Source organism: Leuresthes tenuis, unplaced genomic scaffold (genome assembly GCF_036924035.1).
Source record: "Leuresthes tenuis unplaced genomic scaffold, fLeuTen1.0.hap1 SCAF_1, whole genome shotgun sequence".
Classification (NCBI taxonomy): Eukaryota; Metazoa; Chordata; class Actinopteri; order Atheriniformes; family Atherinopsidae; genus Leuresthes; species Leuresthes tenuis.
Genome location: NW_027325355.1, coordinates 33,675,095 through 33,687,584, shown reverse-complemented (window position 1 = coordinate 33,687,584; position 12,490 = coordinate 33,675,095). Strand labels below are relative to the sequence as shown.

Sequence of the window (12,490 nt, the reverse complement as noted above, 5' to 3'; positions counted from 1 at the left end):
TGGAATGACCTACCGAGCGCTACCAGAACAGGGGCGTCCCTGTCTATCTTCAAGAAGCTCCTGAAAACCCAGCTCTTCAGAGAGCATCTCCTATCCCAGCACTTACCTTGTACTTCCCTCCCCCCTCTATCTCTGCTCTTTATCTTTCTGCTCTTCCTTCTATGCCTGCACCCTATCTCTACTCTGTCCCCTCTGACAGAGTCGGACTCCTGGGTTCCTTCTATGGAGCTTATTGTTAGCTTATTGTTAGCTTATTGTTAGCTTATTGTTAGCTTTTTATAAAGCTGTTATATCTTCATTTGTAAGTCGCTTTGGACAAAAGCGTCTGCTAAATACAGAAACAGAAACACATAAACAAAAAGATTGTTTCATGTGTTGAAACAAAGGCAGACAGCAGCCCTGAAGGCCCAATAAGGTCTCCGAGGTCCTGATTCTGTTCTGCTGCATCAGCATAAATCCTGGAGGGAAATCCCCCTAATGACATCTCCACCTCCTGCCTCATATCCCCACAGCCTCCCCCACTGACCGTGAGGTCAACAACATCCATGCTTTTAACCACCTTCCCCTCAGGGGCACACAGCAGGGAATGTTAGGGTCAGAAAAGCAGCAGCTGCAGGATTTTAGCTGGTACCCCGACATCGTGAATTTGGGATATCACAGTCACATTTCCCCCTACACTGCCCTGCTGGTCAGTTCCATTTCAGTTCTATGTCAGGCAGCTATCACAAGAATTAAAATGTGTAATTAAACACATGTATATTCAGTCCCAGGCTGTGACATCCTGAAATGGGCCCCCAGTGCAGGGTCAGGCCCTCTCATCCAGCATGTTTCGCTGGCAGAATGAAGGCGCTGGAGGACCTCGTGGATCTGGGCCCAACACAGATCACTGCATGGACTTAAGAGAGACTGTCTTCTGCTGCTCCTGGCAGAAGTACAAAGACATCTACAGCATCTCCTCACCAGAAGCCACCTGTGAAAACACTTCCCTGACAGCTGAGGGGTCCAACTGTGGTCCTGATCACAGGTGCAGTTCAGCAGGTAACCACCAGAGGGAGACAAACTATGTCACGAACATCACCTCAGTCTCACCTTTCAACACTTTAAACCCACACTATGGATTTATTTAACCATTTAGAACTTAAACTAAAGGCTTTAAATTAAATAAAAAACACTGAAAACAAAGAAAAATGTGGTTGTGACAGAATTACACAACACTTTTGTTTTTAAAGAGCAATTGAAAGGTGGCAAATGAGCAATCTGGGATGATATAACACTGATATTATTGATCTGATGTACTCTTCCACTTCGTTCTGCTGTTAAAAGTCTGATTCTATGATGGTTTTAATGATAAAATTAGAGGAAAGGAGCCACTTCTTCCTCTACAGAAGTAGCTGGAATAACAGCCTGGTGCTGCTGATCAATGCTGAGGACTGAGCGCTGATTACAGAGCCGACAGATTCCATCATGCTGATTACAGAGAGTGAAAGCTGCTCCAAAAACTGTATTTGCATGAAACGTGTTCATGAATTGTCTGTTTTTGTGAAGCCAAACATGCAGAGGGTTAGGGTACATCGAACGTCTAAAGCCTAGTTCATGCTTCTCCATAACGCCGTCACTGAGCATCCGAAGTTCTGCATCAGGGAGCAAGTTGCTCTGCAGTTCACCGCCATGCCTCTAGGGGGTGTGGCTGAGTGTTTGTGTGGTTTCAGGTTATAGCCGAATCCTTGCTTTTTCGTCCGGTCACAGTTAGCAACAGTAACCGATGGCAACCGAGGTGCAGCAGCTGTATTTGCAGCTGGAGCTCATCGATACTGAAGAACTTAAAGTGGGTCTGTAGGAATTTACAGCCTGGATGAACAAATGCCCTTTAGATCATTTCGAATGTCAACGAGCTTCTTTCAGCCATTAAGATCGGAAATTACGTTCTGAGCGGACCAATCACAGCCCTTACGGCCCGACGTGTCGTCATGGTTATTTGGAGGCGCACGTCAGGCTGCGGCCGAGGGGTCCACGTCGGCACTAAGTAGTGATGTCATCGAAATGACGTTAAAGCATAAACTACGACTTTGCTTTCGGGTAGTGGCAGTATTATTATACTATATTATATTATTATACTACGCTTAAGGCGTTTCAGTATAGTGCCATAAAGTGTGTGCGTGTGCACGTGTGTGTGTGCACGTGTCTGTGCGTGTGCACGTGTCTGTGCGTGTCATTGTTCACTGGAGGCAGAGTGTGGACCAGAGCTCCCAGTATTGAAACAGTGAAGAACAAAGACTGTTTTCATGGGACAGGAAGTCATTGATGCTCCGACTGTGTTTGTTCAGTTGTGAAAGAGAAGGTTTTTACGCATTGTGTGAAAAACTAAGTGAACCCTCTCTGCTCCCACAGGCTTTAAGAGGGGAAGTAGCAGCCAGGTGCTGCTGATCAATGCACTGGTTAATTGATCAGCAAACTTAAACTGAGAGTTGAACTTGAATCGATCTCTCAACCCGTCAGAAACGCTTTCAGCCTGATGTCGAACCCGGGTGAGAAGCTCCTCCCACACCGAGTCAGTCTGAAGTGGCGTCCGAAATGTGTCGCCATGCTGCCGCCTATCTGTGAGCCTCTGGGACACCGGAAACCAAACTTATCCCTGTTATTATTAGTGGATTTAAATTAGAACCCCAACAAGTCAAGATAAAAATGATGAAACAAACTTCTGAGTCACACGAGGTTGTTTTGAATGAATCGGCCTCTTTAGTTTCAGGTGATTTTCAGGTTCCAGTGACGGACTGAAGGAAACTTTCCAGTCTGTGAATGAGGAGGAAGCAGATCATGAACAGCCTCGAAGAAAAGAACAAGTGATTCTAACTGTGAGTGAACAAGATGGAGTTATGTTTCTGTATTTATCAGCTGCTTTTATCCAAAGAGAGCTTTATAAAAAGCTAACAATAAGCTAACAATAAGCTAACAATAAGCTCCATAGAAGGAACCCAGGAGTCCGACTCTGTCAGAGGGGACAGAGCAGAGATAGGGTGCAGGCATAGAAGGAAGAGCAGAAAGATAAAGTGCAGAGATGGAGGGGGGAGGGAAGTACAAGGTAAGTGCTGGGATAGGAGATGCTCTCTGAAGAGCTGGGTTTTCAGGAGCTTCTTGAAGATAGACAGGGACGCCCCTGTTCTGGTAGCGCTCGGTAGGTCATTCCACCATCGTGGGACGACACATGAACAGAGTTTGGATTGTCTTAGGCGTGGTGTAGGAGCTGCTAGACGACAATCCTGGGACCAACGGAGGGACCCAGTTGGGACAGAAGCCTCTGCAAGAGCATTCAAGTAGATGGAGCCGTTCCATTAAGCTCTTTGTAGCTAACATCAGGGACTTGGATCTGATGCAGGCGGCTAAGGGCAGCCAGAGGAGCTCAATGAACAGAGGGGGGACGTGTTCTTTTAGGCTGATCCAAGACCAGACGCACCGCCGCGTTCTGGACCATCTGCAGAGGTTTCACAGGCTGGAGACCAGTTAGGAGACCAGTTAGGAAACCAGTTAGGAGAGCAGTTAGGAGACCAGTTAGGAGACCAGTTAGGAGACCAGTTAGGAAACCAGTTAGGAGACCAGTTAGGAAACCAGTTAGGAAACCAGTTAGGAGACCAGTTAGGAGACCAGTTAGGAGACCAGTTAGGAAACCAGTTAGGAAACCAGTTAGGAAACCAGTTAGGAGACCAGTTAGGAAACCAGTTAGGAGACCAGTTAGGAAACCAGTTAGGAAACCAGTTAGGAAACCAGTTAGGAGAGCAGTTAGGAAACCTGTTAGGAGACCAGTTAGGAAACCAGTTAGGAAACCAGTTAGGAAACCAGTTAGGAGACCAGTTAGGAGAGCAGTTAGGAAACCTGTTAGGAGACCAGTTAGGAGACCAGTTAGGAGAGCAGTTAGGAAACCTGTTAGGAAACCAGTTAGGAGAGCAGTTAGGAAACCTGTTAGGAGAGCAGTTAGGAGAGCAGTTAGGAAACCTGTTAGGAGACCAGTTAGGAGACCAGTTAGGAGACCAGTTAGGAGACCAGTTAGGAGACCAGTTAGGAAACCAGGTAGGAGACCAGTTAGGAGAGCGTTGCAGTAGTGAAGGTGGGAGATGACCATGGCCTGCAGCAGGAGCTGGGGGGCATGTTGGGTCAGGTATGGTCTGATCTTTCTTATGTTTAGTAATGCAAAGCGGCACGAACGAGCAACCGAGGTAACGGGACCTTTGAAGGTTAGTTGGTCAATCAGGACACCCAAGTTTCCAGCAACCTTTGATGGAGCCAGAGATTCAGTTTGGATGCAGATGCTGTGGTGTGTGGTTGGTTTGGCTGGGAAGACCAGCAGTTTTTGGGAGGTTAAGTTGGAGATGATGGGCTTTCATCCATGTTGATATGTTATAGAGACAGTCTGAGATTCAGCTGAGACCGTGTGGTCGTCAGGTGGGAATGACAGATAGAGCTGGGTATCATCAGCATAACATTGGTGTGGTATGAGAAGCCATGAGATCGGCTGATCTGTCCCAGTGAGATGGTGTATATGGCAAAGAGAAGAGGTCCCAGTACTGAGCCTTGGGGGACCCCTGTGGCGAGGTGGTGCGCTGCAGAAGTGACCAAGACAGGATACTTTGAAGGACATAACATTGGTGCCTGCTGCTTATGCTAGCTGCTGCCTCTGTAAAAGATAAAGAATCCTCCATAAGAGTTCACCGATATGCTGATATTTACAGTCCGGTTCATTAGCAGAACCCTGAGATAAGTGGAACATATCGAGGGTCACTGAACCACACATGGCATCAGATACGTTTTTATATCCAACAGAGAACAAGTTTAAATGTTTTCTGGGTGAAACGTTGGACTGGACTGAGTTTTCTGGAGAAACGAGGCTGCTGATGTTGCATCGTTCGGTGGATCCCTGCTGGCTTCGCTTCTGTTTTTTCTGCAACACTGACCCATCTGAGAAGGCTTTGTTTATGTTTTATGCATTTAGCTTTTATCCAAAGCAACTTACAGGTAGGCAGATAGGGGGTCTTGCCTGAGGACCCCTACTGGAGGTAATACCTTTCATGCAGGGGAGTTGAACCCAGGTCACCCACATGGAAGGTGGCAATGATACCAGTACAGTATCCAGTCCCAGGCTTTGCATCAACTGGATTATGGGATCAGAGTCATTTGGACTTTATGAAACACTTTTATATTGACTCCAAGGTTTTCTGGGAATTGGTTTTCTTCAGTAAAAAGCAAAGTTATGCCACACAATGAATGCATTTTCAGGACCGTAATCTTCTCCTCCCAGACAGGAGGCCTCGGACATGAAGAGGTGTTCCAGATATGTGCGTCATGCTGAATGGCTCATTCTGCTTTCTTCTGGTTTGTTTGTGGAGTTTTGAGGACCTGCAGAGCTAAAAAGCTTTTCAAGGATTTATGACTTTATTTTGGCCTTTGCCGGGTGTTTTTGTTAGCTAGCGAGGCTCTGCTGGAGACAGAGTTTGTTAGCCCTCCTTCTTTCCTTCCTTAATTTCTGCCAAACAGCAGCGCAACAATGAAATCTGCAGACCGGACTCGCTCCGGATCAGCTGCTTCTGTTGCACTTTGCTGCTTTGATCTCAGACAGACTTTGTAAAGGCTTCAGAAACTGAGCACAGACAGGAGATCCATTCAGGTTTCAGGTGTTTTCTGACTGCAGCATCAGTGATGATGACACGTTCTGTGTTTCCAAAGAAAACCAAGAGCCCAGACATGTCAGACGTTCTCCGGGAGTCTTGGTCTCAGCCCATCTGCTGGTTGGTCGGGGTTGGCAGAGTGTGGCAGCGTTTCCCTGTTTGGCTTCCCGATGAGAGCTGCCGTGGAACAATGTGAGGCTGAGGGGGCTCCACTTCCCATCCTCTGCATCCATGAGCCACGTTTGTCCAAATCACGGCACCATTGTCCCGAAGAGGAAGAGGGCAATTAAAGCAGGCGGAGGGCTGCGAGCTCCTGCAGCTCCATCTCTTTCATGTCTGCAGGCGTGACTCCGGGGAGCTGCTTCTCTCCAACAAGTGATGCTCAAGTCAGACTCGAGGAAATCCCAGCGGCGTAACAACAACATGGTGGACAGAACGTTCTCTGGAAAACACGTTTCATTCATTGGCTTTTTTCTTGATATGATAGCATCGATATCAGGGTTTCAACTCATTATTTCTGTGTGAGAACAGCAGATTCATAAAGATACAAAAACTCTGCAGTTTATCAAAATATTCAGTGCTTCCATAGGAATTAAACTTTATTGCTCATCATTCTACAGAGAGAAAGATTATTCACAAGGGGAAAACATTCAGGACAGCTGTCAATCTTCCCAGGAGTGGACGTCCCAGCAAGTTCCCCCCAAGGTGAAGAAGCCCAGAGCTACATCTCAGACTCTACAGGCCTCAGTTAGCATGTTAAAGGTTAAAGGTCACCCCAAGGTGAAAAAGCCCAGAGCTACATCTCAGACTCTACAGGCCTCAGTTAGCATGCTAAAGGTTAAAGGTCACCCCAAGGTGAAAAAGCCCACAGCTACATCTCAGACTCTACAGGCCTCAGTTAGCATGCTAAAGGTTAAAGTTCACCCCAAGGTGAAGAAGCCCAGAGCTACATCTCAGACTCTACAGGCCTCAGTTAGCATGCTAAAGGTTAAAGGTCACCCCAAGGTGAAAAAGGCCAGAGCTACATCTCAGACTCTACAGGCCTCAGTTAGCATGTTAAAGGTTAAAGGTCACCCCAAGGTGAAAAAGCCCAGAGCTACATCTCAGACTCTACAGGCCTCAGTTAGCATGCTAAAGGTTAAAGGTCACCCCAAGGTGAAGAAGCCCAGAGCTACATCTCAGACTCTACAGGCCTCAGTTAGCATGTTAAAGGTTAAAGGTCACCCCAAGGTGAAAAAGCCCAGAGCTACATCTCAGACTCTACAGGCCTCAGTTAGCATGCTAAAGGTTAAAGGTCACCCCAAGGTGAAAAAGCCCAGAGCTACATCTCAGACTCTACAGGCCTCAGTTAGCATGTTAAAGGTTAAAGGTCACCCCAAGGTGAAAAAGCCCAGAGCTACATCTCAGACTCTACAGGCCTCAGTTAGCATGTTAAAGGTTAAAGGTCACCCCAAGGTGAAAAAGCCCAGAGCTACATCTCAGACTCTACAGGCCTCAGTTAGCATGTTAAAGGTTAAAGGTCACCCCAAGGTGAAAAAGCCCAGAGCTACATCTCAGACTCTACAGGCCTCAGTTAGCATGTTAAAGGTTAAAGGTCACCCCAAGGTGAAAAAGCCCAGAGCTACATCTCAGACTCTACAGGCCTCAGTTAGCATGTTAAAGGTTAAAGGTCACCCCAAGGTGAAAAAGCCCAGAGCTACATCTCAGACTCTACAGGCCTCAGTTAGCATGTTAAAGGTTAAAGGTCACCCCAAGGTGAAAAAGCCCAGAGCTACATCTCAGACTCCACAGGCCTCAGTTAGCATGTTAAAGGTCACCCCAAGGTGAAAAAGCCCAGAGCTACATCTCAGACTCCACAGGCCTCAGTTAGCATGTTAAAGGTTAAAGGTCACCCCAAGGTGAAAAAGCCCAGAGCTACATCTCAGACTCTACAGGCCTCAGTTAGCATGTTAAAGGTTAAAGGTCACCCCAAGGTGAAAAAGTCCAGAGCTACATCTCAGACTCTACTGGCCTCAGTTAGCATGCTAAAGGTTAAAGGTCACCCCAAGGTGAAAAAGCCCAGAGCTACATCTCAGACTCTACAGGCCTCAGTTAGCATGTTAAAGGTTAAAGGTCACCCCAAGGTGAAAAAGCCCAGAGCTACATCTCAGACTCTACAGGCCTCAGTTAGCATGTTAAATGTTAAAGGTCACCCCAAGGTGAAAAAGCCCAGAGCTACATCTCAGACTCTACAGGCCTCAGTTAGCATGTTAAAGGTTAAAGTTCACCCCAAGGTGAAGAAGCCCAGAGCTACATCTCAGACTCTACAGGCCTCAGTTAGCATGTTAAAGGTTAAAGGTCACCCCAAGGTGAAAAAGCCCAGAGCTACATCTCAGACTCTACAGGCCTCAGTTAGCATGTTAAAGATTAAAGGTCACCCCAAGGTGAAGAAGCCCAGAGCTACATCTCAGACTCTACAGGCCTCAGTTAGCATGTTAAAGGTTAAAGTTCACCCCAAGGTGAAGAAGCCCAGAGCTACATCTCAGACTCTACAGGCCTCAGTTAGCATGTTAAAGGTTAAAGGTCACCCCAAGGTGAAAAAGCCCAGAGCTACATCTCAGACTCTACAGGCCTCAGTTAGCATGTTAAAGATTAAAGGTCACCCCAAGGTGAAGAAGCCCAGAGCTACATCTCAGACTCTACAGGCCTCAGTTAGCATGTTAAAGGTTAAAGGTCACCCCAAGGTGAAAAAGCCCAGAGCTACATCTCAGACTCTACAGGCCTCAGTTAGCATGCTAAAGGTTAAAGGTCACCCCAAGGTGAAAAAGCCCACAGCTACATCTCAGACTCTACAGGCCTCAGTTAGCATGCTAAAGGTTAAAGTTCACCCCAAGGTGAAGAAGCCCAGAGCTACATCTCAGACTCTACAGGCCTCAGTTAGCATGCTAAAGGTTAAAGGTCACCCCAAGGTGAAAAAGGCCAGAGCTACATCTCAGACTCTACAGGCCTCAGTTAGCATGTTAAAGGTTAAAGGTCACCCCAAGGTGAAAAAGCCCAGAGCTACATCTCAGACTCTACAGGCCTCAGTTAGCATGCTAAAGGTTAAAGGTCACCCCAAGGTGAAGAAGCCCAGAGCTACATCTCAGACTCTACAGGCCTCAGTTAGCATGTTAAAGGTTAAAGGTCACCCCAAGGTGAAAAAGCCCAGAGCTACATCTCAGACTCTACAGGCCTCAGTTAGCATGCTAAAGGTTAAAGGTCACCCCAAGGTGAAAAAGCCCAGAGCTACATCTCAGACTCTACAGGCCTCAGTTAGCATGTTAAAGGTTAAAGGTCACCCCAAGGTGAAAAAGCCCAGAGCTACATCTCAGACTCTACAGGCCTCAGTTAGCATGTTAAAGGTTAAAGGTCACCCCAAGGTGAAAAAGCCCAGAGCTACATCTCAGACTCTACAGGCCTCAGTTAGCATGTTAAAGGTTAAAGGTCACCCCAAGGTGAAAAAGCCCAGAGCTACATCTCAGACTCTACAGGCCTCAGTTAGCATGTTAAAGGTTAAAGGTCACCCCAAGGTGAAAAAGCCCAGAGCTACATCTCAGACTCTACAGGCCTCAGTTAGCATGTTAAAGGTTAAAGGTCACCCCAAGGTGAAAAAGCCCAGAGCTACATCTCAGACTCTACAGGCCTCAGTTAGCATGTTAAAGGTTAAAGGTCACCCCAAGGTGAAAAAGCCCAGAGCTACATCTCAGACTCCACAGGCCTCAGTTAGCATGTTAAAGGTCACCCCAAGGTGAAAAAGCCCAGAGCTACATCTCAGACTCCACAGGCCTCAGTTAGCATGTTAAAGGTTAAAGGTCACCCCAAGGTGAAAAAGCCCAGAGCTACATCTCAGACTCTACAGGCCTCAGTTAGCATGTTAAAGGTTAAAGGTCACCCCAAGGTGAAAAAGTCCAGAGCTACATCTCAGACTCTACTGGCCTCAGTTAGCATGCTAAAGGTTAAAGGTCACCCCAAGGTGAAAAAGCCCAGAGCTACATCTCAGACTCTACAGGCCTCAGTTAGCATGTTAAAGGTTAAAGGTCACCCCAAGGTGAAAAAGCCCAGAGCTACATCTCAGACTCTACAGGCCTCAGTTAGCATGTTAAATGTTAAAGGTCACCCCAAGGTGAAAAAGCCCAGAGCTACATCTCAGACTCTACAGGCCTCAGTTAGCATGTTAAAGGTTAAAGGTCACCCCAAGGTGAAAAAGCCCAGAGCTACATCTCAGACTCTACAGGCCTCAGTTAGCATGTTAAAGGTTAAAGGTCACCCCAAGGTGAAAAAGCCCAGAGCTACATCTCAGACTCTACAGGCCTCAGTTAGCATGTTAAAGGTTAAAGGTCACCCCAAGGTGAAAAAGCCCAGAGCTACATCTCAGACTCTACAGGCCTCAGTTAGCATGTTAAAGGTTAAAGGTCACCCCAAGGTGAAAAAGCCCAGAGCTACATCTCAGACTCTCCAGGCCTCAGTTAGCATGTTAAAGGTTAAAGTTCACCCCAAGGTGAAGAAGCCCAGAGCTACATCTCAGACTCTACAGGCCTCAGTTAGCATGTTAAAGATTAAAGGTCACCCCAAGGTGAAAAAGCCCAGAGCTACATCTCAGACTCCACAGGCCTCAGTTAGCATGTTAAAGGTTAAAGGTCACCCCAAGGTGAAAAAGCCCAGAGCTACATCTCAGACTCCACAGGCCTCAGTTAGCATGTTAAAGGTTAAAGGTCACCCCAAGGTGAAAAAGCCCAGAGCTACATCTCAGACTCCACAGGCCTCAGTTAGCATGTTAAAGGTTAAAGGTCACCCCAAGGTGAAAAAGCCCAGAGCTACATCTCAGACTCCACAGGCCTCAGTTAGCATGTTAAAGGTTAAAGGTCACCCCAAGGTGAAAAAGCCCAGAGCTACATCTCAGACTCCACAGGCCTCAGTTAGCATGTTAAAGGTTAAAGTTCACCCCAAGGTGAAAAAGCCCAGAGCTACATCTCAGACTCTACAGGCCTCAGTTAGCATGCTAAAGGTTAAAGGTCACCCCAAGGTGAAAAAGCCCAGAGCTACATCTCAGACTCTACAGGCCTCAGTTAGCATGCTAAAGGTTAAAGGTCACCCCAAGGTGAAAAAGCCCAGAGCTACATCTCAGACTCTACAGGCCTCAGTTAGCATGTTAAAGATTAAAGGTCACCCCAAGGTGAAAAAGCCCAGAGCTACATCTCAGACTCCACAGGCCTCAGTTAGCATGTTAAAGGTTAAAGGTCACCCCAAGGTGAAAAAGCCCAGAGCTACATCTCAGACTCCACAGGCCTCAGTTAGCATGTTAAAGGTTAAAGGTCACCCCAAGGTGAAAAAGCCCAGAGCTACATCTCAGACTCCACAGGCCTCAGTTAGCATGTTAAAGGTTAAAGGTCACCCCAAGGTGAAAAAGCCCAGAGCTACATCTCAGACTCTACAGGCCTCAGTTAGCATGTTAAAGGTTAAAGGTCACCCCAAGGTGAAAAAGCCCAGAGCTACATCTCAGACTCTACAGGCCTCAGTTAGCATGTTAAAGGTTAAAGGTCACCCCAAGGTGAAAAAGCCCAGAGCTACATCTCAGACTCCACAGGCCTCAGTTAGCATGCTAAAGGTTAAAGTTCACCCCAAGGTGAAAAAGCCCAGAGCTACATCTCAGACTCTACAGGCCTCAGTTAGCATGTTAAAGGTTAAAGGTCACCCCAAGGTGAAAAAGCCCAGAGCTACATCTCAGACTCCACAGGCCTCAGTTAGCATGTTAAAGGTTAAAGGTCACCCCAAGGTGAAAAAGCCCAGAGCTACATCTCAGACTCTACAGGCCTCAGTTAGCATGTTAAAGGTTAAAGGTCACCCCAAGGTGAAAAAGCCCAGAGCTACATCTCAGACTCTACAGGCCTCAGTTAGCATGTTAAAGGTTAAAGGTCACCCCAAGGTGAAAAAGCCCAGAGCTACATCTCAGACTCCACAGGCCTCAGTTAGCATGCTAAAGGTTAAAGTTCACCCCAAGGTGAAAAAGCCCAGAGCTACATCTCAGACTCTACAGGCCTCAGTTAGCATGTTAAAGGTTAAAGGTCACCCCAAGGTGAAAAAGCCCAGAGCTACATCTCAGACTCTACAGGCCTCAGTTAGCATGCTAAAGGTTAAAGGTCACCCCAAGGTGAAAAAGCCCAGAGCTACATCTCAGACTCCACAGGCCTCAGTTAGCATGCTAAAGGTTAAAGGTCACCCCAAGGTGAAAAAGCCCAGAGCTACATCTCAGACTCTACAGGCCTCAGTTAGCATGCTAAAGGTTAAAGTTCACCCCAAGGTGAAAAAGCCCAGAGCTACATCTCAGACTCTACAGGCCTCAGTTAGCATGCTAAAGGTTAAAGGTCACCCCAAGGTGAAAAAGCCCAGAGCTACATCTCAGACTCCACAGGCCTCAGTTAGCATGCTAAAGGTTAAAGGTCACCCCAAGGTGAAAAAGCCCAGAGCTACATCTCAGACTCTACAGGCCTCTACAGACGAGTGGCCGAGATTCCTCCAGAACCATGAGAGAGACTGATAACGTCCCACAGGAAACCATCACTGCAGCTCACTGCTGCTGAAGCTGCTGGATCAGGGGTTCACTTAGTTTTACACTTCTGTAAGTAAGACACTGTGTTCATCTGAGGTTGGATTCACTGAGTTTTACCTGCTGAGGAGGCTTATTATGAGCTGATCTGTAAAACTGAGGGTGTACTTTCTTTTTCACACGATCCACTTTGGGAAAACTAGAGCTTCTGATTAACCTTCTGATTCGCAAACCTTTGCTTTTTGCAGTAAAAATGGGATTTTTGTTTTACATT

The 12,490-nt window shown here is 47.0% G+C and overlaps 1 protein-coding gene across 1 annotated transcript in view; it reads right to left on the bottom strand.

The window, feature by feature from the left end:
- Positions 1 to 12,490, bottom strand: part of LOC140291215 (uncharacterized) — a 67,963-nt gene that overhangs the window by 40,094 nt on the left and 15,379 nt on the right. The window lies entirely within an intron of this gene.